We start from the raw sequence: 22,142 nt of genomic DNA on the forward strand, positions 1-22,142 counted from the left end.
CTCTGCAAACTTGCTCCTCTAAATCCCGCAGACTGTTGTATGGTCTATAATATAATTGCATTACTATGGACATATCTTGTTATTTCACAGTTCTACCCGTAAAGCCTCACTAGATGAACTCTTCAGTCTGCCTTGACAGTTCATTTCCATGACGTTTTCCCTGATTAGTAATATCATTCCCCCTCCTTTAATCCCTTCTGTTCTAACACGTCCAAAGCAATGGAACCCTTGAATATTGAGCTGCCATTTGTGTCCCTCCTGCAACCAAGTCTCACCAATGATTACAATGTCACAAGTCAACATGCTGATCCATGGCCTAAGCTCATCCACCTTTCCTACAGTACTCCTTACTTTGAAATATACGGAGCTCAAAACATTAGTCCCACCATAGTCATCGTTTTGATTATTCTTGACCTTGTATGTAGGCTTAATAACATCTTTCTCCACAACCATTTCACTATCTGTTCTGGAAATCTGGTTCTCATTCCCCTGCAACTCTATTTCAAGCCCCCCTGTGCAGCACTAGCAAACTTCCCTGCTAGAATACTAGTCCCTCTCCAGTTCAGGTGCAAACCATATTTTCTGTATGGGTCTCATTTTCCCTGGAAGAGAGTCCAATGGTCCAAAAAACTGAAGTTTTCCATCCTGCACCAACTCCTTAGCCATGTGTTAAACTGCATGATCTTCCTATTTCTGACCTCATTAGCATGTGGTACAGGTTGCAATCCTGAGGTCAACTCTGGAAGTCCCGTCCTTTAACTTAGCACCTAACTCCCTGAACTCACTTTGCAGAACCTCGTCACACATCCTACCCATCTCATTAGTACTGACGTGGACTATGACCTCTGGCTGCTCATCCTACCACTTATGAATGCTGTGGTACTGATTGAAGATGCCCATGACCTTGGCACTCAGGAGGCAGTGAGCCATCCAGATATCTCATTCTCATCCATGGAACCTCCTTTCTGTTCCCCTAACCAACAAATCCCCAATCACTACAGCTCACCTCTTCCCCACCCTTCCCTTCTGACCACAGAGCCAGACTCATTGCCAGAGACTTGCTCACTGTGGCTTCTCCCTGATAGATCATTCCCCTCCCCATTAACACGGTCTCTAAGGAGATGCAATTCGGTGCACCTCATGTAGATGTAGTTATCAGGTAGACTGGAGGTATCTCAAAATTCACACATCTCACACAAGGAACATACCATGAAATCTGAACCCATTGTCAGTGCTCTAGATATATACAGACAGAAAAAAAATCTTACTGTAAACTTATAGAGAACCTCCACCTGTACCTGCCAAAGCCTGTTCTTCCCAAACCTATTGACTCAAAGCCAGACTGCTTTAACACTGCATTCCAACAATAACTACTCATTTATTTTTATTGTCTTAAATAAGACTCACTCCTGATGAAACTTGCAGTTTTCAAATGACTTCCATCCTTTGAGATGTCACTCTCTCACTTGCGACTTCAAGGAGTGACTTAAACTTTTATAAGTTAGAAATCCTTGGTGAGTTTTAAATGTGTTTTAAGAATGTTGCTTAGATTTAAGTGTGTACTATTAAAAGCAAGTGACCTATGTTTAAATTACTTTGTTAGCTGAACACATCTTTGCCTTGGTAGGGACAGGTGGGGAGCCACCACTCATATAGTGGATATTAGCAGCTAAACTCACCGTGAAGAATAACCAGGAAGTGAACTAGCTTCTGAAGACTGGGTAGTGACAGTAAAACCTCTTTTTAGTGAGAGTACTTCTGACTACTTATATTGAATATGGCTTAAGGTCTTTGTTTGAGTGTAGAACTTTGCAGTCAGCAAACCCAATACCATCACACACTAATGGAGGAGCAGCTTGACTTGACATCCTCTTAGGAAATGAGGCTGAGCAAACTGTCAATATGTCAATAGAAGAGAACTTTGAAACCAATTATATTAATTCTGTAAGTTTGAAAATAATTATGAGGAAGTATAGGAATAGTTGTCATTAAATTTATAAATTTAGGGAAGACTAAGCTCAAATGCATTTAACAGAAACTCATAAAAGAGTTTTCCCTCCCTCGACCTTTACATTTCTTCATCCTTCCCCCTTCTTCTCCAGTCCTGAAGAAGGGTCTCGGCTCGAAACATTGAATGTTAATTCATTTCCATAGATGCTGCCTGACTTGCTGAGTTCCCCCAGCATTTTGTGTGCATTGTTTTAAGAGGGGCTGTTTGCAGTTGAAAGTATGCCAGGAAAGTAAGAGACTTTTAAAAGTGAGTTAGGAAGATTTCAGGGCAGCTTGTTCATGTTAGGGTGAAGAGCAAGGCTGGGAAGATTAGGGGCTGTGGCTGACCAGAGACATTGAGCATCCGGTCAGGGAAAAGAAGAAGGAATCAGATTTATTATCTTTAAGATGGTAAGAAATAGGTTAAATAAAGAAGGGTCAGTGGATATTATTTACTTGGACTTTTAGAGGGCATTTGACAAGGTAGCACACATGAGGAATATTAGGACTGCATTTGGAATATTATTCTTTGATGATGTGACAAAGCACATGGATGGTAGAAGGTAGAGTGGTAGATATGGTGTATATAGATTTTAGTAAGATGTTTGATAAGGTTTCCATGATAGAACCATTCAGCGAGTTAGGTATGGGGTCCAAAGAAACTTGGCTGTATGGATACAGAATTGGCTTGCCGACAGAAGGCAAAGGGTGGTTGTGCCTGGGGGTTGGTGACCAGTGGTGTACCTCAGGAATCTGTTCTGGGACCCCTGCTGTTTGTCATTTTTATAAATGACTTGAGTGAAAAAGTGGATGGGTGGTTTAGTAAGTTTTCAAATGGCACAAAGGTTGGTGGCATTGTCAGAGGTTATCATATGTTACAGTGGGACATCGACAGGATGCAAAACTGGGCTGAACAGTAACAAATGGAGTTCAACCCAGAGATTTGTGAAGAGATTCACTTTGTAAGGTCAAATTCAAAAGCAGAATATAGGGTTAATGACAGAATTCTTAACAGTGCAGAAGAACAGAAGGATCTTGAGGTTCACATCCATCAATCCCTCAAATTTGCTGCACAAGTTGAGAGGGGTGGTATGAAGGTGTATGGTGTGTTGACCTTCATTAGCCAGGGGACTGAGTTCAGGAACCATGAGGTAATGTTGCAGCTCTCTAAAATACACTTCTGGTTACCTCATTATAGGAAGGATGTAGAAGCTTTAAAGAGGGTCCAGGGTAGATTTACCAGGCTGCTGCCTAGTTTAGACAGCATTTCTTATGTGGAGAGATTGAGTGAGCTTTTGTCTTTGGAGCAAAGAAGGATGAGAGGTTACTTGATAGAGGTGTGCAAGATGAAAAGAGGCACAGATCGAGTGGATCAGCAAAGACTTTCTCCCAGCACAGAAATGGCTAAAACCAGGGAGCATACTTTTAAAGTGATTGGAGGAAAGTATAGCAGGGATATTGAAGATAAGTTTTTATACAGAGAGTGGTGTGTACATGAAACAGCTTGCCACGTGGAAGTAGAGGTTGATACATTTGGGGCATTTAAGAAAATCTTCAAAGAGGCACATGAATGATTCAAAACTGAAGGGCTCTGTAGGAGGGAAGGGTTAGATTAATCTTCAGGTTGTTTCAAAGGTAGGCACGACATCATGGGCTGAAGGACCTGTACTGTGTTGTAGTGTTCTATGTTCTATGTTCTATTATGATCAATTTGTGTCCCCTTATTGAAGGAAAGATATATTGACCTTGGAGAGGATCCATACGAGGTTCACAAAAAGGATCCTAGAAATAAAGGACGAACATATGAGGAGTGATAGATATCTCTTTGACCATACTTGGTGGCATCTAGAAAGTTGAGGGAGGAGTTCATTGAAACCTACCAGATGATAAAGGTCTAGATGCAACAGATGTAGGGAGGATTTTTCCATTATTAGAAGAAACTCAGAAATAATGGGTGCCCCTTTAAAACTGAGATGAGGAGGAATTCCTTCAGCCAGAGTGTAGCGAAGCTGTGGAATTCAATGGCACAGAGATGGTATATGTTAGTGGTGATAAACCTGATTCATTTTATTACTGTAGCACATACATTGACTTTATACACAAGGTCATGCTTCAATTCATAGCATACAAGTTTTTCCTTCAAAGCAGATTTTTTTTCTCACCAGAGAAAACTGGAATGCATTTTGCTTTTAGTTTGTAATAGAACCTTCCAACAGAGGTGGAAGATTCTAAGTTACTGATGAAACATCATGATTGTTTTACAAAAGGAGGCATGTTATGATATACCTAATCATAATGGTTTAATAAAGGGCAAAGTTGCTGGAAGTATGCAGCAAGTCAGACTGAGCCAGATCTTGCTCAGTGCTTACTGTTGGCCAAGGGATAATCCGATACTGGAACCTGTCTTTTTGCAGCAACTTTGTGATATGCACTAGTGGAGGCTTCTCTCCCACAAAGTGGAGTAGCCAGTGAGTAGTTCGAAGGCCAGGAGCTTGAAAGGCCAGCAATGTGGACATGGGACAAAAGACATTCACAGTCCAAACTGCCTCTTTGCATTTGAAGGCCAGCAATGTGGACATGGGGACGAAGGACATGCGTGGTTGTCAGCCTGCCACAAGTTGGTGCATGTCCGTGCAAGCTGGAGGCACAAGGAAGCATGAGGGTCAGTCAAAGATCGAACCCTGAAGGTCAACCAGAAGTCTGAAAGTCGTAGCCCAAATGCTGTGTGTGTGTGTGTGTGTGTGTGTGTGTGTGTGTGTGTGTGTGTGTATGTGTGTGTGTGTGTGTGTGTGTGTGTGTGTGTGTGTGTATGTGTGTGTAAAAGAGGAAAGGGACTTGTTTTGCTGCTGTTGTTTTGTTTGTTGTGTTCTGTCTTATTGTGATCTATGTTGTTTTGCTATCTTGGCACTGCGCAGGATGGCAACATTTGCCGGCTGCCCCCAGCACATCCCCAGGTGCGCTGTTTGTTAACACACATAATGCATTTCACTGTATTTTCCAACGTACCCGTGATAAATAAATTTGAAGTTCAATCTAAATCTGAGAAATGCTGTGAAACGAGACCAGCTCATGGTGGTGAAAGCTGGGTCTGTATCTTCCTGACCATTGGTAGCTCACTCATGCTCAAAGATAGTTCAAAGGAGTTTAAATGGATTCAAATAATAATTTAAATAACAATTAAAAAGTAAATAACAACTAGTGTCATAGTTTAATTGAAAGCACTTTATTAGATGTTAATTAATTAACTACAAAGGTTAATGGTGAAATAAAAAGAAAATTAATAAAAAGCATAGCTGGCCTTGTCCTTTTAATGGATTCCGCAAACCTATTCAGATATCTGGTGAGTTTGTTAGAACCGATGGCTTAGTTACATCGCAACACTTAATTAACATTCATCATCATCATTATGTGCCATTCCATCATGGTCTTTGACCATGATTGTTCTTGGCAATTTTTTCTACAGAAATGTTTTGCCATTGTCATTCTTCTGGGCAGTGTCTTTACAAGACAGCTGAGCCCAGCAGAGACTGTCTGCCTGGCATCAGTGGTCACATAACCAGGACTTGTGATATGCACCAGCTGCTCATACAACCATCCACCACCTGCTCCCATGGCTTCACGTGACCCTGATCAGGGGCCTAAGCAGGTGCTACACCTTGCCCAAGGGTGACCTGCAGGCCAGCGGAGGGAAGGAGCACCTTACACCCCCACTGGTACAGATGTACCTCTACCCCACCACCCATTACTTTGCATTAGCTTTATAAATCTAGCCATAAATAACTTAGGGTTGGTGCTTAGTGTTACGAAGGATGAACAGCTCTGATGGGCAGAAGGGTGCAAGGTTGCCCATGTCCCCCTCCCCTGGGAGAATTACAAACCGTTACTGTTGCCAGGCTGTTAATGAGAGAGAAAGAGATGGAACAAAACATACTGGGACTGGAACATTTGCTTCCGACAAGGGAGAGATAACACCTGGGGAGAGAGACCATATTATGACTCCTGTAAGACTCACAGCTCCGGAGAGGGCTGTTTACTTGGTACTATTCTGTTCATTAAAATTCCTCAGTGGATAGCCGGAGTGGGCTGGTTTGATGGGCTAAGCCATTCAAAACTGATCGACACCTGAGACCCCATGAGTAGGGATAAAAGTGAGGTCTGGTGAGACACCCCTCAGATGCACCAAGAGACACACTAGTGAGCACTGCTTAAGTGTTGGAACCCATGAGAAAGTGTGGGGCATCAGAGACCGAATGAAGGATCGGTCAATTTTAACTCACAGTGCTAACAGCGAGGCCGGTGGGGGCTTGTGTGTGTGTCCACCCTTGCCTGGGTGACGAGTCCACCATGGAAGAATGGTCTAGCTAAAGGACAGAGGGGTCATAGCTGCATAGTCACAACAACACATCGACGGATCAAGATCGAAAAGGAGGGTTTGATTGGCTGTCACTGTTTGATCTCTCTCTCTCTCTCTCCAACAATTACAACACATCGACCAACAACTACCTCGGCCTGTGTGAACTGAACTGAGATTTATATTCACATATGACAATTCATTGTCCCCTAGACATCGATAGAGCTTGTTTATTATTGATTATTATTATACCCACACTTTTAGGTTTAGCATTGCTAACGTGTATTATCTGTATATTTGCATTGTTGATATTGATTTGTATATTTTACTAATAAACACTGTTTCAAAAGTAGTACCAGACTCCAACGGATACTTCTATTTTTGCTGGTAAGATATCCAGTTACGGGGTACGTAACGTTAGTCAGCTATGGCCATCAAAAAGTTGAGAGGCAGGAATAAAAACTTCTACTCCTCAGCTCAGTAAGCTCAGAGTTACTGTTGGGCTCAGAAATATAACTTTCAGGTGAGATGTCAATAAATACAAATAAGTTTCACCATTCATTGACAACCACACTTATCATCAGGAGGTAGAAATGAGTCCTCAGTCACATGCGCTAAATTGCATGATAGAAAACTGCATTGTGTTTTGCTCCATTTGCATTGATTTTGGCTTATTATTCTCCCATATCCTATGATACAGCAAAAAGCTTCACTTGTATACTGTTTATGCGGATCAAATTATTATACTGCGCACTGAGTGGGAATAAGATAAAACAATAATAATGCAGAATAAAACTGTGAAAGTTACAGAGAAAATGCAGTGTGGGTAAACGATAAAGTGTGTTACGTACCCCGTAACTGGGTCACTTACCAGCAAAGATAGAGAGGTCCGTTGAAGTCTGATGGTACCATTTTTAACAGTGTTTATTGATAAAAATACACAAAAATAACATCGATGCAAACATACAGATAATATACATCGTCAATACTAAATCTAAAAGCGCGGGTATAATAATAATCAATAAGAAATAGCTCTATCGTTGTCTAGGGGATAATGTACTGTCCGATGGAAATATAAAAGTCACTCAAGTTCATTCAAGCTGCAGCTTTTGGTTGGAGAGAAAGACGGAGGTTTAACTTGCCCATTCCTTTTATGATGTCAATCCTTCGAGAGTCGTTGGGGGCTGATTTCCCCTTTGTTGTTAGCTAAAGCCGTGCTTCTGTGGTAAAGGCCCACCAATTCCGAGGCAAATGGAAAAGGACGCACGTGAGCTTTTCCACCGGCTTTCGCTATTACGCTGTTGCAGGAGTTCTAGCATTTCTTCTGGTGCGTCTGAAAGGGCTGTTCCCCAGACCCTCTTTTATCCTGACTCACAGGGTCTCAGATGTCAATCAGGTTGGGATGATGCAATCCCTCCACCAACCCCCCTCTGTTCATTGCCTGGGGGCTTCAATGAATCGTACAGTACTCAATACACAATTCTGTCTCCAAGAGATAATGGCCGTTAACCGTGGCTTTGTCTCTCGGAGGCCCAGGACACATTCCAAACATTGAGGAATCTGCGTGTCTCTCTCTCATTTCCTGGGGCTCCTGACCCGAATCAATAGCAATCCTGCGATTCTCAAAAAGGAGGGGGCCACGGGCGTAACAAGTGCAAGATAACAACAAGGTAGATTGTGAGATCAGACTCTATCTTATACAAGAAGTCCATGCAAGAGTCTGATAGCAGTGGGATAGAAGCTGTTCTTCGGCCTGGTGGTACATTCTTTCTTCTTCTCTCTTGTTCTCAATGGGAGAGGGGATGGCTGACGTGAATGGGATCTTTGATTATGTATGTCACTTTATTGCTTTACTGAGGCAGTGACAAGTGCAGGCAGAGTCCATAGAGGGAAGGCTAGTTCCTGTGATGTGCTGAGCTGTATCTACAACTCTCTGCTGTTTCTTACAGTCACTTGCAGAGCAGTTGGCATAACAAGCTGTTATACATCCAGGCAGAATGCTTTCTATAGGGCATCAATAAAAATTAATAGGAGTCACCTCTGTAATTGCAATGGGTCTTTTGCTGGAAATGTTAACTTTGCCTCGCTTTCCACAACTGCTGCTTGAACTGTTCTGATCTTCCAGCATTTTCTGATGTTATTTCCATTTCCAGTAGCTGTGTTTTCTTTTTTTATTATTTTCAGTTAACTTTTTGCCTGGACAGGAACAACCAATCCTTCTTACCACAAGAAGGATTCTCTGTTCCTCCCTCTTCCATCAGGCTGAAGATACAAAAGCCTGAAAGAATGTACCACCATACTCAAGGACACTGTCATAAGACAATTAAATAGTTCCCTTGTACAATAACTTGGATATTTACCTCACAATCTCCATCCTTTTGATCTTGCACCTTATTGTTTACCTGCACTGCACTTCTTCTGTAGTTGTTACATATTATTATATATTACTGTTTTACAATGTTCTACCTGTCCTAGACCCATCACATAAATAAAATTGCAAAGAAAGTACGTCACTACCTCTAATTCCTCAGGAGCCTGGGAAGATTTGGCATGTCATCAAAAACCTTGGCAAATTTCTATTGATGTGTGGTGGAAAGTGTTCTGACTGGCTGTATTATGGCCTGGTGTCGGAACACCAAAGCTTTTGAGTGGAAGATCCTACAAAAGGTAATGGATTCGGCCCAGTACATCACGGGTAAAGCCCTAGCGACCACTGAGCACATCTACATGAAACATTGCCATACCATCCATCATCAAAGATCCTCACCACTCAGGCTATGCTCTTTTCTCACTGCTGCCACCAGATAAAATGAACAAGTCTTCAAGGCTCGCACCACCAGCTCCAAGAATAGGCACTACCTCTCAATCATCAGGCTCTTGAACAAAAGGGGTTAACTATTACTCATTCTTCTTCTGATGTTCCCACAACCGATGCTCTCACTTTAAAGACTCTTTATCTTGTTACTTATATTTGCATTTGCACAGTTTGTTGTCCGTTGATCCTGTTTATAGTTATTGTTCTATAGATTTGTATTAGTATGCCTGCAGGAAAAAGAACTTCAGGGTTGTATGTGGTGATATGCATGTACTCTGACAATAAATTTTACTTTGACTTTACTTCAATGATCTGCTCTGTATGAACAGTATTCAAGACAATGTTTAACTCTATCTTGCCCTATGTGACAAGAATAAACCAATTCCATTGCCAATACATAAACGGTTAAATTTCCGTACATAGAAGGATCAATGTATGGTCTGCTAGCGACGTTAGTGAACTGTCAACTACTCCCAATGATCTGTGATAACTGGTGTTACCATAAAATACTTGCTTGACATTAAACCTTTGGTTGGTTCCAAAGCCAAAAAAGATAAACTTCTTGATAAACTTGGCTCCACTTACTCCTCAGAAATAATAAGCCCGGGTGTTATCTCTGATTCAGATTTGATTTTAAATCCCTCATTAAAAAAAAGTGACCAGAGCAAAATGTCTACACTTTTTAAGAAATATTGCAAAGGTACACCCATTTTTGAAATGTAATGATGCTGAAAAACTGATTCACGCCTTTGTATCGAATAGACAAGATTACTGCAATGCACTTTTTACTGGCCTTCCACATCAATCTATTGACAAATTTCAATTCATTCATAATGCCACTGCTAGACTTTTTACCAAAACCAGGATAAGGGAACGTATCGCTCCCATATTAACTGCTCTGCAGTGGCTTCCTGTATCTTTTAGAATTGATTTTAACGTTCTCTTACTAGTTGTTAAAGCTCTAAATGGTCTGAGACTGGAGTACACCACAGAAACATTTCCATTTTATAACCTTGCTCAAGCTCACTGGTCTTCATTCACTAGTATTTTAAATTTAAACAATCTTCCTCAAAAGATAATTGACAGGTCAGCTTTTTGGTACTACACTCCTAAACTGTGGAATTCAATACCTAAAACTATGAGGGAAGCGGATTCAGCTGACACTGTTAAACACCAGCTCAAAGCCTATCTATTTAACATTGCTCTTAACTAACATCTTTTTGTCTTTCATTTTCATGTTTATTTTTATTATTATTTTATTTTCATGTTTGTACGTTTATCTCACAGTAATGCACTTTGAACTACATCGTCTGTATGAAAAGTGCTCTGTCAATAAAGTTATCATTATTATTATCATGAGTTCGGGAACAACAGTCCTAGTTGCTGAGAGATCGCAGTAAAACTCAGACCGAATGGAATCAATGTTAAGGTGCGAAAGCAAATTAGAAAGTGATAGCTTTCACTTTGCAAGCAGAAAACTGGACTCGTCTTGTTTTGGATATCATGGGTATACATTTGTTTATGCTATGTAGCTGGATGTAATCCAGGGAACATACCCCAGGCATATTACAATTATGCTTGTTTTCTGTTATTTAATTTAACACTTTGAGGATGTTCCAAATCTACCGCTTCTTGCCATACCCTGGCTCTTTACCTTTTATCCTTAATTTATCAGTTTCTGTCATTAGCTTAGTACCTTCGACAGCCCCAGGCTTTCAGTTGGCTGTTCATTGCCAATATCCTTATCCTTAATTATTAAGTAGTCTCTCTGGCAGTGATAGCAGTCTTGTAGTTTCCAGACTGACGCTTCCTGTTTGAAGTAGGCATCGCCTTTAGTGGATGGTTTCAGATGGCAGGCACTGAGGTATGAACAATTCTTTGGGGTTAAGTGAGTTGCCTATCATACCTTTCAAAACATTGTCAGCCAATTATCAAAGGACTTCCCTCAGTCACACCTACATTAATAGAACAAAAAAAAATGGCTGCCGAAGATTTATGAGTCAAATGTAAATGCACGTAATGAGCCACGAGGGATGGTTGAGTATCAGGGGAAATCAACCATTTAACAACTGCAGTATACAACAGTATCAGCTTTCAGTTTTCAGGTCTACAGCAATGTTATGCACAAAGAAAGAGAGGGCCCTAGAGGGCCCTTTACAGGGTTTCTTTGAAGTAAGAGCCTAAAGCTATAGATGTTATTTATTTTAAAAGCACTTGGGCTGACTATGGCTGTTGTGCTACATTGTGTCTGCATTTGTACTGCACATAGATTCGATTTTCATATCAGGATGCTTAATGAATTTTTTCTAAGATGAACATCTATATCAGAGTGCAATGCATAATAATGTCTGCCACAGTAGCATAGCTGTAGGAGTGATGTTGTTACAGCTCTGGGCGATGGGGTTCAGATTTCAATCCCAGCATCCTCCGTAAGGTGTTTGTACACCCTTCCCATAAGCACATAGGTTTCTTCTGGGTGCTCCAGTATCCTCCCACAATCCAAATACGTACTGGTTATTAAGTTAATTGGTCATTGTAAATTCCCCTGTGATTAGGCTAGGGTTATAGAGGTGGGTTGCTAGGTAGTGTGGCTTATTGGGCTGGGTGAGCTTGTTCCACGCTGTACTTCTAAATAAATAAACAAACAAACCAATTGGAAAGATGCTTACCCACCTTAAGAAAATGCAAAGGTAAAAAGACCCTGTCGAGAGTCATATACAGTAGCCAGGCTTTGGAGTACAAATTATAATAAGAAACAGTATAAGGCACGTAAACAAGGCAATGTTAAGATAGTGATGGTGGATTTCAATATTGGGAAAATCAGGTTGGTGCTGGATCCCAACAGAAGGTATTAGCAGAATGCCTATAGGATAGCTTTTTAGAGTAGCTTCTGATTGAGACCATTAGAGAAAAAGCAATTCTGGATTGGATGTTGTTTAAACAGATTTGATTAGGGAGCTTAAGGTAAGGGAACACTTGGGAGCCAAATATCATAATACGATAGAATTCACTTTGCAATTTGAGAGAGTGAAACTAACATAGGATGTATCAGTTTTAGAGGCAAGTAAAGGTTACTTCAGAGGCTTGAGAGAGGAGCTGGCGAAAGTTGAGTGGACGGGGATACTAAAAGTGTGGTGGCAGAACAGCAATGGCTGGAGTTTCTGGGAACAATTCAGAAGACACAGGATTGGTTCCAAAAAAGAAGCATTCTAAAGTGGGTTTGAGACAGCTGTAGCTGACAAGAGGATTGAAAAAAAGCATAATAGCAAAAGAGAGGGCAAGTAATATATCAAAATATAGTGGGAAGCTAGAGAACAGAGAAGCTTTTAAAAACAAACAAAAGGCAACTAAAAAAAGCCATAAGGAGAGAAAAGATGAAATATGAAGGTAAGCAAGCTATTAATATAAAAGAGGGTACCTGAAGTATTTTTCAGATATATGAAGAGTAGAAGAGAGACAATAGTGGATATCAGTCCACCGGAAAATGCCACCAGAGAGGTAGTAGTGGAGAACAAAGAAAAGGTGGGCAAACTAAATAAGTATTTTGTGTCAGTCTTCACTGCAGAAGACAACAGCAGAAAGGCAGAAGTTCAAAAGTGTCAGGGGACAGAAGTCAGTGGAGTTGCTATGACTAAAGAGAAGGTGCTTGGGAAGCTGAAAGGTCTGAAGGTAGATAAGTCAGTTGGACCAGATGGACTACACCCCAGGGTTCTGAAAGAGGTAGTTGAAGAGATTGTGGAGGCATTAGTAGTGATCTTTCAACAATTACTAGATTCTGGAATGGCTCTGGAGAACTGGACGAGCACAATGTCACTCCATTTTTTAAGAAGAGATGAAGACAAAAAAACAGGAAATTATAGGCCAGCTGACAACATATTAAAGCTCATTATTAAGGATGAGGTTTCAAGATTCTTGGAGGCACACGGTAAAATAGGCCAAAGTCAGAATGGTTTCCTTCAGGGGAAATCTTGCCTGACAAGTTTGTTGGAATTCTCTGAGGTATTAGCAGGCAGGATAGACAAAAGAGAGTCAGCGGATGTTGTCAGCTTGGATTTTCAAAAGGCCTTTGACCAGATGCTGCATGTGAGGCTGCTAAACAACATAACAGCCTATGGCATTACAAGAAGGATACAAGTATGAATAGCAGTTTGCCTAGCAGAAGGCAAATAATGGGAATAAAGAGAGCCTTTTCTAATTAGCTGCTGGTGACTAGTGGCATTCCTCAGGGGTCAGTGTTGGATCTGCTCATTTCTGCATTATCTGTTTTTCACCTAGATGACAGAATAGATGGTTTTTATGGCCAAGTTTGCAGATGATAGAAAGATACATGGAGGGGTATGTAGTGTTGAGGAAGCAGGGAGTCTGCAGAAGGACTTGGACAGATTACGAGAATGGACAAATAAGTAGCAGATGGAATACAGTATATGGGGCTGTATTCTTCTGCACTTTGGTAGAAGGAACAAAATTGTAGACTATCTTCTTAAAGGAGAGTGAATTCAGAAATTGGAGGTGCAAAAGGACTTGGGATTCTTAGTGCAAGGTTCCCTAAATGTTGACTTGCACGTTGAATTGGTTGTTAGGATTGTAAATACAATGTTATTCATTTCAATTGGACTAGGATATAAAAGCAAGGATATAATGCTGAAGTTTTCTAAGGCATTAGTTGGATCATATTTGGAGTATTGTGAACAGTTTTGGGCTGCATATCTAAGAAAGGAAATGCTGGCAGTGGAGAAGGGCCAGAGGAGGCTCACGAGAATAATTCTGGGAATGAGGTGTATTAAATGGCTCTGGCCTGTACTCATTGAAGTTTAGAAGAATGAGGGGGGATCTAATTGAAATCTACCAGATGTTGAAAGGCTTAGATTGAATAGATAAGGAGAGGATGGTTCCATTGGGGGAGACTCTTGGACCAGAGAGCACAGACTCAAGTAGAAAGATATCCCTTTAGAACAGGAGAAAGATTGATCAGCTGGTTGAGTAATGTCACAACAGCAACCTTTCACTCAACGTCAGCAAGATTAAGGAATTGAATATGGGCTTCAGGAAGGGGAAGCTGAGGGAACACACACCAGTCATCTTCTAGGGATCAGCAGTGGAAAGGGTGAACAATTTCAAGTTCCTGGGAGTCAACATCTCTGAGGATCTATCCTGGGTCCAACATATTGATGTAACATGAAAGCACACTAACAGCTGTACTTCATTAGCAGTTTGAGGAGATTTGCTATGTCATCATGGCTGATTTATTTTCCTTATCAAACCTATTTATCAAACCTTCTCTCCATAACCTGACACAGCCTTATTAATCTATCTCTGCTTTAAATATACCCGATGACTTGGCATCAACAGCCATATGTGGCAATGTATTTTCCAGAATCAATGCCCCTGTCTAATGGAATTCCTTCTCACCTCTGTTCTAAAGGGACATCTTTCTACTTGAGTCTGTGCTCTCTGGTCCAAAACTCTCATTGCCATGTTGCATCAATATGTTGGACTCAGGATAAATCCCTTGAGATCCTTTGAGGCAGGAGAGGCGGAGTTCAAACCAGGCTGAAGCACAGGGGGATGAGGCCTCCTCTACATACCATTTTGTTGGTGAAAATACAGTCACTTGAAAATAAGATTGATGATCTCAGGGCAAGGCTGCAGTATCAGAGGGAGATGAGGCAGATCTCAATTGTTTGTTGCATTGAGACTTCATTAACAGCAAATATGCTGGACTCAGCTATCCAACCAGAAAGTTTTACAATTTTCAGAATGGATCCACCTTGAATACTGGTAAGAAAAAAGGTGGCTTTTTAGTCGATTCTCGTTGGTGCACCAACGTTGGGGTTTTGTCAATTTCTTGTTCCCCGACTTAGAACAATTAAATGTAGACCATTTTACTTGCCTTGAAGGTTCTCATCCACGATGCTGACTGCAGTTTGCATACCACCAACAGCCAACTATAAGCAAGCACTTACAAAACTGCATGATGCTGTCTGTAAACAAGGATTAGCCCATCCCAACACATTTCAAATTATAGTTGTAAATCTTAACCAGACCTGTTTGAAGAAAACCTTGTCCTATTATTACCAACACATAACCTATTCAATCAGAGGTCCCAACACACTAGACCATTGCTACACTCCAATAAGGAATGCCTATCGTTCCTTCCCAAGACTGTGTTTCAGCAAGTTGGACCATTTGGCTGTACTCCTACTACCTGCATGCAGACAGAGCCTTCAGAGCAAGGCTCCAGAGATCAAGACAACTAAGAGGTGGTCACAGGTGGTTGAGGAATGGTTACAGGATGGCCCTGTCAGTGGACTGATCTGTGCTCAAGCACTCATCTGAGGACCGGAATGACTACACCAGGGTCATTACAGACATTATTAAAACAGCTGTGGATGACTGTGTTCATACAAAATCATTCAGGATTTTTCCCAATCAATGGATGAACAATGAAATCCATAATCTACTGAGGGCCAGATCAGAGGCATTCAAGTCTGGAGTTCAAAAATGCTATAAAAGAGGTGCAGGTATTATCTCCAGAAAGCCATCTCTCAGACAAAGTGGAGATTCCATACTAGACTGGAATTAACGAGGGACGCTCAATAGCTGTGGCAGGGTTTGAATGCCATAACCTCCAATGAAGTTAAATCTTGTGACATGGGGACAGCAGAGCTTCACTTCTGGATGAGCTCAGTGCCTTCTATGTTTGCTTTGATCATCAGGACAGGAAGGAACCATCGCACACCCCCCGTGCCCCAAAGGTCCACGAGCTGCCTTGAAGAGATTGAATCCTAGGAAAGCATCTGGTCCTGATGGAGTATCTGGCCAAGTATTGAAGACCTGTGCCGACCAATGGCAGTTGTAATCACAGATATCTTTAACTTCTCAGTCAAGCAGTGTGTGGTACCCACCTGATTCAAGATTCAATCATACCGGTGCCCAAGAAGAGCGTGGTAATCTGTATGAATGACTTTGTTCAGTGGTACTTACATCTACAGTGATGAAGTGTTTTGAGAGGCTGGTGTTGAAGCATATCATCTCCTGTCTGAATGGTGACTTCGATCTGCTCCAATTTGACTATCGAAGCAACTGGTCTACAGCAGATGCTATCTTGTTGGCTCTTCACACAACTCTGACCCATGACAGCTCCAGTACCATATACAAGATTGCTGATGATGCCACTACTACAAACTGATTCAAAAGAGGGTGATGAATCAGCGAACGGCGGGGGTGGGGGGGGGTGGGGAGGGGGAGATTGGAAACTTGGCTTGGCTAATAACAACAACTTCTCACTCAATGTCAGTAAGACCAAGGATCTGATTGTAGACTTCAGGAGAAGGAAACCTGAGGTCCATGAGCCAGTAATCATTGGAGAATCAGAGCTGGAGAGGGTCAGTCACTTTAAATTCCTGGGTGTCACTATCTCAAAGTATCTGTCCAGGGCCCATCATATAAATAATATTGGGAAGAAGGCATGACAGTGCCTCTACTTCCTCAGGAGTCTGCAGAGGTTTGACATGTCATCAAAAACTTCTGTAGGTGTGTGGTGGAAAGAGTGTTGACTGGCTGCATTACAGCCTGGTATGGGAACACTAATACCTTTGAGTGGGAAATTTTCCAAAAGTAGTGGATTCAACCTAGTACATCACAGGTAAAACCCTCCCAACCATTGAGCACACGAAACGTTGCCGTAGAAAAGTAGCATCCATCATCAAAGATCCTCACCACCCAGGCCACGCTCTTTTCTCACTGCTGCCATCAGGTAGAAAGCACAGGTGCCTCAGGACTTGCACCACCAGGTTCAAGAGCTGTTACTACCCCTCAACCATCAGGCTCTTGAACAAAAGGGGATAACTACACTCATTTAGGACTCTGATTTATTGTTATTTCATGCTCATTATTTATTGCTATTTAGTTATATCTGCATTTGCACAGTTTGTTTATAGACTACAGCTACTGTTCTATAGATTTGTTAAGTATGCCCTCAGAAAAAAAGAATCTCAGGGTTGTATGTGGTGACATGTTTGTACTCTGATAATAAATTTTACTTTGAACTTTGAAATGTTCATACACAGGATCTTGAAGCTACTCAGCTTTTCCATTACTGAGGATAGGTGTGTGTTCTCCTGACTTCCCTTTCCTGAAGTCCACAGTCAATTCCTTAATCTTACTGAAGTTGAGGTTGCTGTTGCAATACTATTCAATAAGACTATCTCACTTCTATACACTCCTCATTCTGAGATTCTGACTGCTTGACTTTTTATATGCCTGCTGCCTTCTATGCATTAACAATTGATAATGGCTAATACACTTAAATCTGTGAGCTGGAATGTAAAGGGATTGACTCACCCTGTTAAAAGAAGGAAGGTCTTCTCACATTTTAAACAACTCAAAGCTGACATTGCCTTCCTTCAAGAAACTCATATTAGTTGTTTTGATAACTCCCAGCTTTTGTCAAATTGGGCAGGTCAGCATTTTCATTCATCCTTTGCTGCCAAAGCTAGGGGGGGGGGGGGGGGTCTCCATCCTTATTAACTCAAATATTCCTTTTGAACTCCATAATAAGATATCTGATACAAATGGCTGTTTTATTATTGTTTCTGTTAAACTATATAATACTAAAGTTGTACTAGCAAACCTGTATGCCCCCAATTTTGATGATGTTAATTTTTTGAACGTTTTTTTTCCTCACTACCAGACTTAAATTCAAACTCTCTTATACTGGGTTGTGATTTCAATTGTTGGTTAGATCCTAATTTGGATCGATCGTCCTCTGTTACTAGACCACCTACTAAATCTGCTTTAGCTATTCAATCGTTTCTCTCTAATTATGGTATCTCTGATATATGGCGTTTCCTTCATCCTACTGAGAGAGATTATTCTTTTTTTTCACATGTTCACCATACCTTTACTAGAATTGACTACTTCTTACTCGATAATCAACTCATTCCATTTGTCTATTCTTGTGATTATCAGAGTATACTGATTTCTGACCATGCCCCAATTACTCTGTCTTTAAACTTTCCTGGTCTCCCTCAGAGAAATAACACTGGCAGTCTGATTCGACTTTATTATCGGATGATGATTTTCTAAAATTTATTAAGGATCAGATAACCTTTTATTTTAACACCAATACATCACCTGAAGTGTCATCCCAGATTGTCTGGGATGCCATGAAAGCATATTTGAAGGGTCAAATAATCTCCTATACAGCAAATCTTAATAGAAAGTTCTGTGCAGATCAATTAGACCTCATTAATCAGATTAAAGAATTGGATCAACTGTATGCTCAAACTAAGAATCCTGAACTATACAAGAAGCGTGTAGAACTTCAAACTAAATTTAATCTTCTGTCTACTCAACCTGTCGAACGCCAACTTCTTGAAAGTAAGAATTACTTTTACATTCATGGTGACAAATCTGGTAAATTTCTAGCCAATCAGCTGAGGCGTTCCAAAGCCAAACAACATATTACAAAGATCCGGAAGGAGAATGGAGACTTTACATCGGATCACTTAGAAATTAATGACACATTTAAAAATTTCTATTCTCGACTTTATTCCTCTGAATCTTTGAATGACAATATCTCTGTTGATCATTTTTTAAATAATCTGAATATTCCTTCGCTTTCATCTGATTTTAAAGCCAAACTTAATGCGCCTATATCATCAGAAGAAATATCTTTTGCAATTAATTCTGCATTGTCCTCAGGGAAATCTGGACCTGATGGGTTCCCCGTAGAATTTTATAAATCATTCTCTTCACTTCTTTCTCCTCATTTATTCTCAGTATTATCTGACTCGTTTAATTACAGCAAATTGCCACCCCCTTTTAATGAAGCATCTATTATTCTTTTATTAAAAAAGGGTAAAGACCCAACAGAGTGTTCCTCGTATAAGCCAATTTCTTTGCTTAATGGTGATGTTAAAATCTTGGCTAAAGTTTTGGCTTATAGATTAGAAACTGTTATTCCCTCTATTATTTCTGATGACCAAACTGGTTTTATTAAAACCCATCTTCCTCTTTTTTAACATTCGGCATTTGTTTAACATTTTATATTCACCTCCAACTGGAATTCCTGAATATGTTATTTCCCTCGATGCGGAGAAAGCATTTGATCGTATAGAGTGGAACTACCTTTTTGCAGTTTTAGAAAAATTTGACTTCGGTCAAAGTTTTATCTCTTGGATCAAATTGCTGTATTTGTGTCCTACTGCCTCTGTTTTGACTAATTTTCAGAAATCCCAGTTATTTAACCTCAAACGTGACACCCATCAGGGATGCCGTTTAAGTCCCTTTCTCTTTGATTTGGCTATAGAACCTTTGGCGATAGCATTTCGAAATTGTCCTGAATTGACCGGGATTTGGAGATGGGGTGTTGAGCATAAAGTTTCTCTTTATGCTGATGACTTATTACTTTTTCTTTCAAATCCATCTACATCCTTACCTCCAATGTTTTCACTTCTTGACCAGTTTAGCCAGTTCTCTGGCTATAAACTTAATTTACATAAGAGCGAACTTTTCCCAATTAATAAAGAAGCACAAGAATTAACATTTCGTGATCTCCCTTTTAAAGTAGTTCATAATCAATTTACTTACCTTGGGATTACAGTCACAAGGAAGTTTAAAGATCTCTTTCGTGAAAATTTTCGTGCCAATCTTACATGTACTATAAAACAGAGTCTGTTACAATGGTCACCTCTATCTATGTCTTTGGTAGGTCATATTAATGTTGTTAAAATGTATGTTCTTCCTAAACTTTTATATTTATTTCAATCAATCCCAATTTTTATTCCTAAATCTTTTATTGATTCCTTAGACTCTATTATTTTGTCATATCTGTGGAAGAATAAGCGTTCCAGAATTAATAAAGTCTATCTCCAAAAACCTAAAAAAGAGTGTGGCATGGCTTTACCTAACTTTCGTTTATATTATTAGGCAGCCAATATACGCTGTGCTACCTTTTGGTCTTTTTTCCATGGCCAACCCGAGTGCCCTAATTGGGTGGCAATGGAGTTGAGCTCCACTAAAGATTTATCTATCTCTGCACTTCTTGGCTCTGCACTCCCTAGTAGTTTGTCCAGATTAATAGTTAATCCTCTTGTTAGACACATTTTGCGTATTTGGGCTCAGTTTAGGAAATTTTATGGTTTCCATGCTTTTTCCGTTTCTAGCCCTATCTTACATAATCACCTTTTTTTTACCTACTATGTATGACTCAGCATTCCATGATTGGTATAGGAAGGGCATTAGGCATTTTGAAGATCTTTTTATCGATAATCGCTTCGCCTCTTTCCAACAGCTCTCTGCTAAGTTCAATCTGCCCAATACTCATTTTTTCAGTTATCTCCAAATTAGACACTTTATTATTCCTTTAATTCCTAACTTCCCTGAAATGCCTGAGAAAATGTTATGGACTATTTCTTTCCATTAATCCACTAGGTCAAGGTTTAATATCATTTATTCGTGATAAATTAGCAGCCTTACGACGTGCCCCTGTGGATAAAATTAAAATAGCATGGGAGCAGGATTTAAATACCTCCTTATCTGATGAGACTTGGGACTCGATTCTCAAATCGGTTAATTCAACCTCTCTTTGTGCTCGCCATTGCCTTTTACAGTTTAAGATTGTTCATAGAGCCCATATGTCTAAATCTAAATTATCTCGATTTTACCCTAACATTAGTCCGCTTTGTGATAAATGCAAAAGGGGCGAGGCCTCTCTCATTCATATGTACTGGTTTTGTCCTAGCTTGGAGAAATTTTGGAAAGATGTCTTCATAACGTTATCGTATATTCTGAATCACCACCTAGAACCTAACCTCTGGTGTTGCATTATTTGAAAAGGGGCCAACTGGGATTGTTAACAAATTCAAATGGAATGTTTCTGGTCTATGGGGGATAAGAAGGGCTGACCTTATTGGTTAACCATCTCTTTAGTCCCTCTGTTCTTAACTCCTAGACTTCTCCATCACTACATTTCCAATTCTCTTTTTCTTCTGTGCCTTAACAAAACAATTGCAAAGCAACACGTTTTGTGCTTATTTCCTGACTTCTAAAAGAACATTAGATTAAAAACATTTTGTAACTTCAAAACATTAACCTAAAAAGGGAGGCATGGGGAGTCGAGGATTGCAGGTCTGACTTTGACTTTTACTTTAAGCACGATGCACAAGTATCACGAATGGTAGTGTGATGACGTATGCAATTCATGTTTATTTTACATACTGTATAACACATTATTTAAACAAACATGAATGCTTTACTAAGCAATATATATACAAGATTACACAAATATTGTTGAAATGTCAAATACACAACACATCAGATTCCAACAAATTACACGGTCTTTTAGATCTGGAGTTGCTTCAAGCCATTCTCCTGGGTCAAAAGCAGTCACCTCCAGTAAAAACCAGCAACCTTTAAACAATATTCAGCAGCCACCAGAATAGCACTCTGTTGATGCTTTGGACAGTCAAAGGCATACAAAAGACAGAGGCCATGGGAACAATTACTCAGCTTCTGAATTTGATAAGCTTTCATTTAGAAATATGATTTGGAAAGTTTATTTTGAGGTGACTTTGTGTATTATGGCTAAATGACAACCTTTATATTCAGTGACAGAGGCAAGGTCAGTGAGGAACTTCCGGTGAATTGGAACTGGGATTAGAATTGGTTTGTTGTTTTCATATGCACCAAGATACAGTGAAAAGCTTGTCTTGCATACTGTTCACATAGATCAAATCATTACAAAGTCCATTGAAGTAGAACAAGCTAAAACAATAACAGAATGCTGAAATGAATTATGAATGAGGTGTTAAGATAATTATTACATTACACACTCGGTTGAGTTCATTATGGAAAGTCCAGATAGACAGCCTAACTTGTCTTAATACTTTCCACTCTTCTCTCCATGACTTTAGTGTCCCTCTTCCTTAACTGTTTACTGTGCAACTGACAGTAAGGGCTTTCTCATCACCACAGTGAGATCTT

The sequence above is a fragment of the Hypanus sabinus genome, chromosome 5, assembly GCF_030144855.1.
Source record: "Hypanus sabinus isolate sHypSab1 chromosome 5, sHypSab1.hap1, whole genome shotgun sequence".
In the NCBI taxonomy this organism is placed as follows: domain Eukaryota; kingdom Metazoa; phylum Chordata; class Chondrichthyes; order Myliobatiformes; family Dasyatidae; genus Hypanus; species Hypanus sabinus.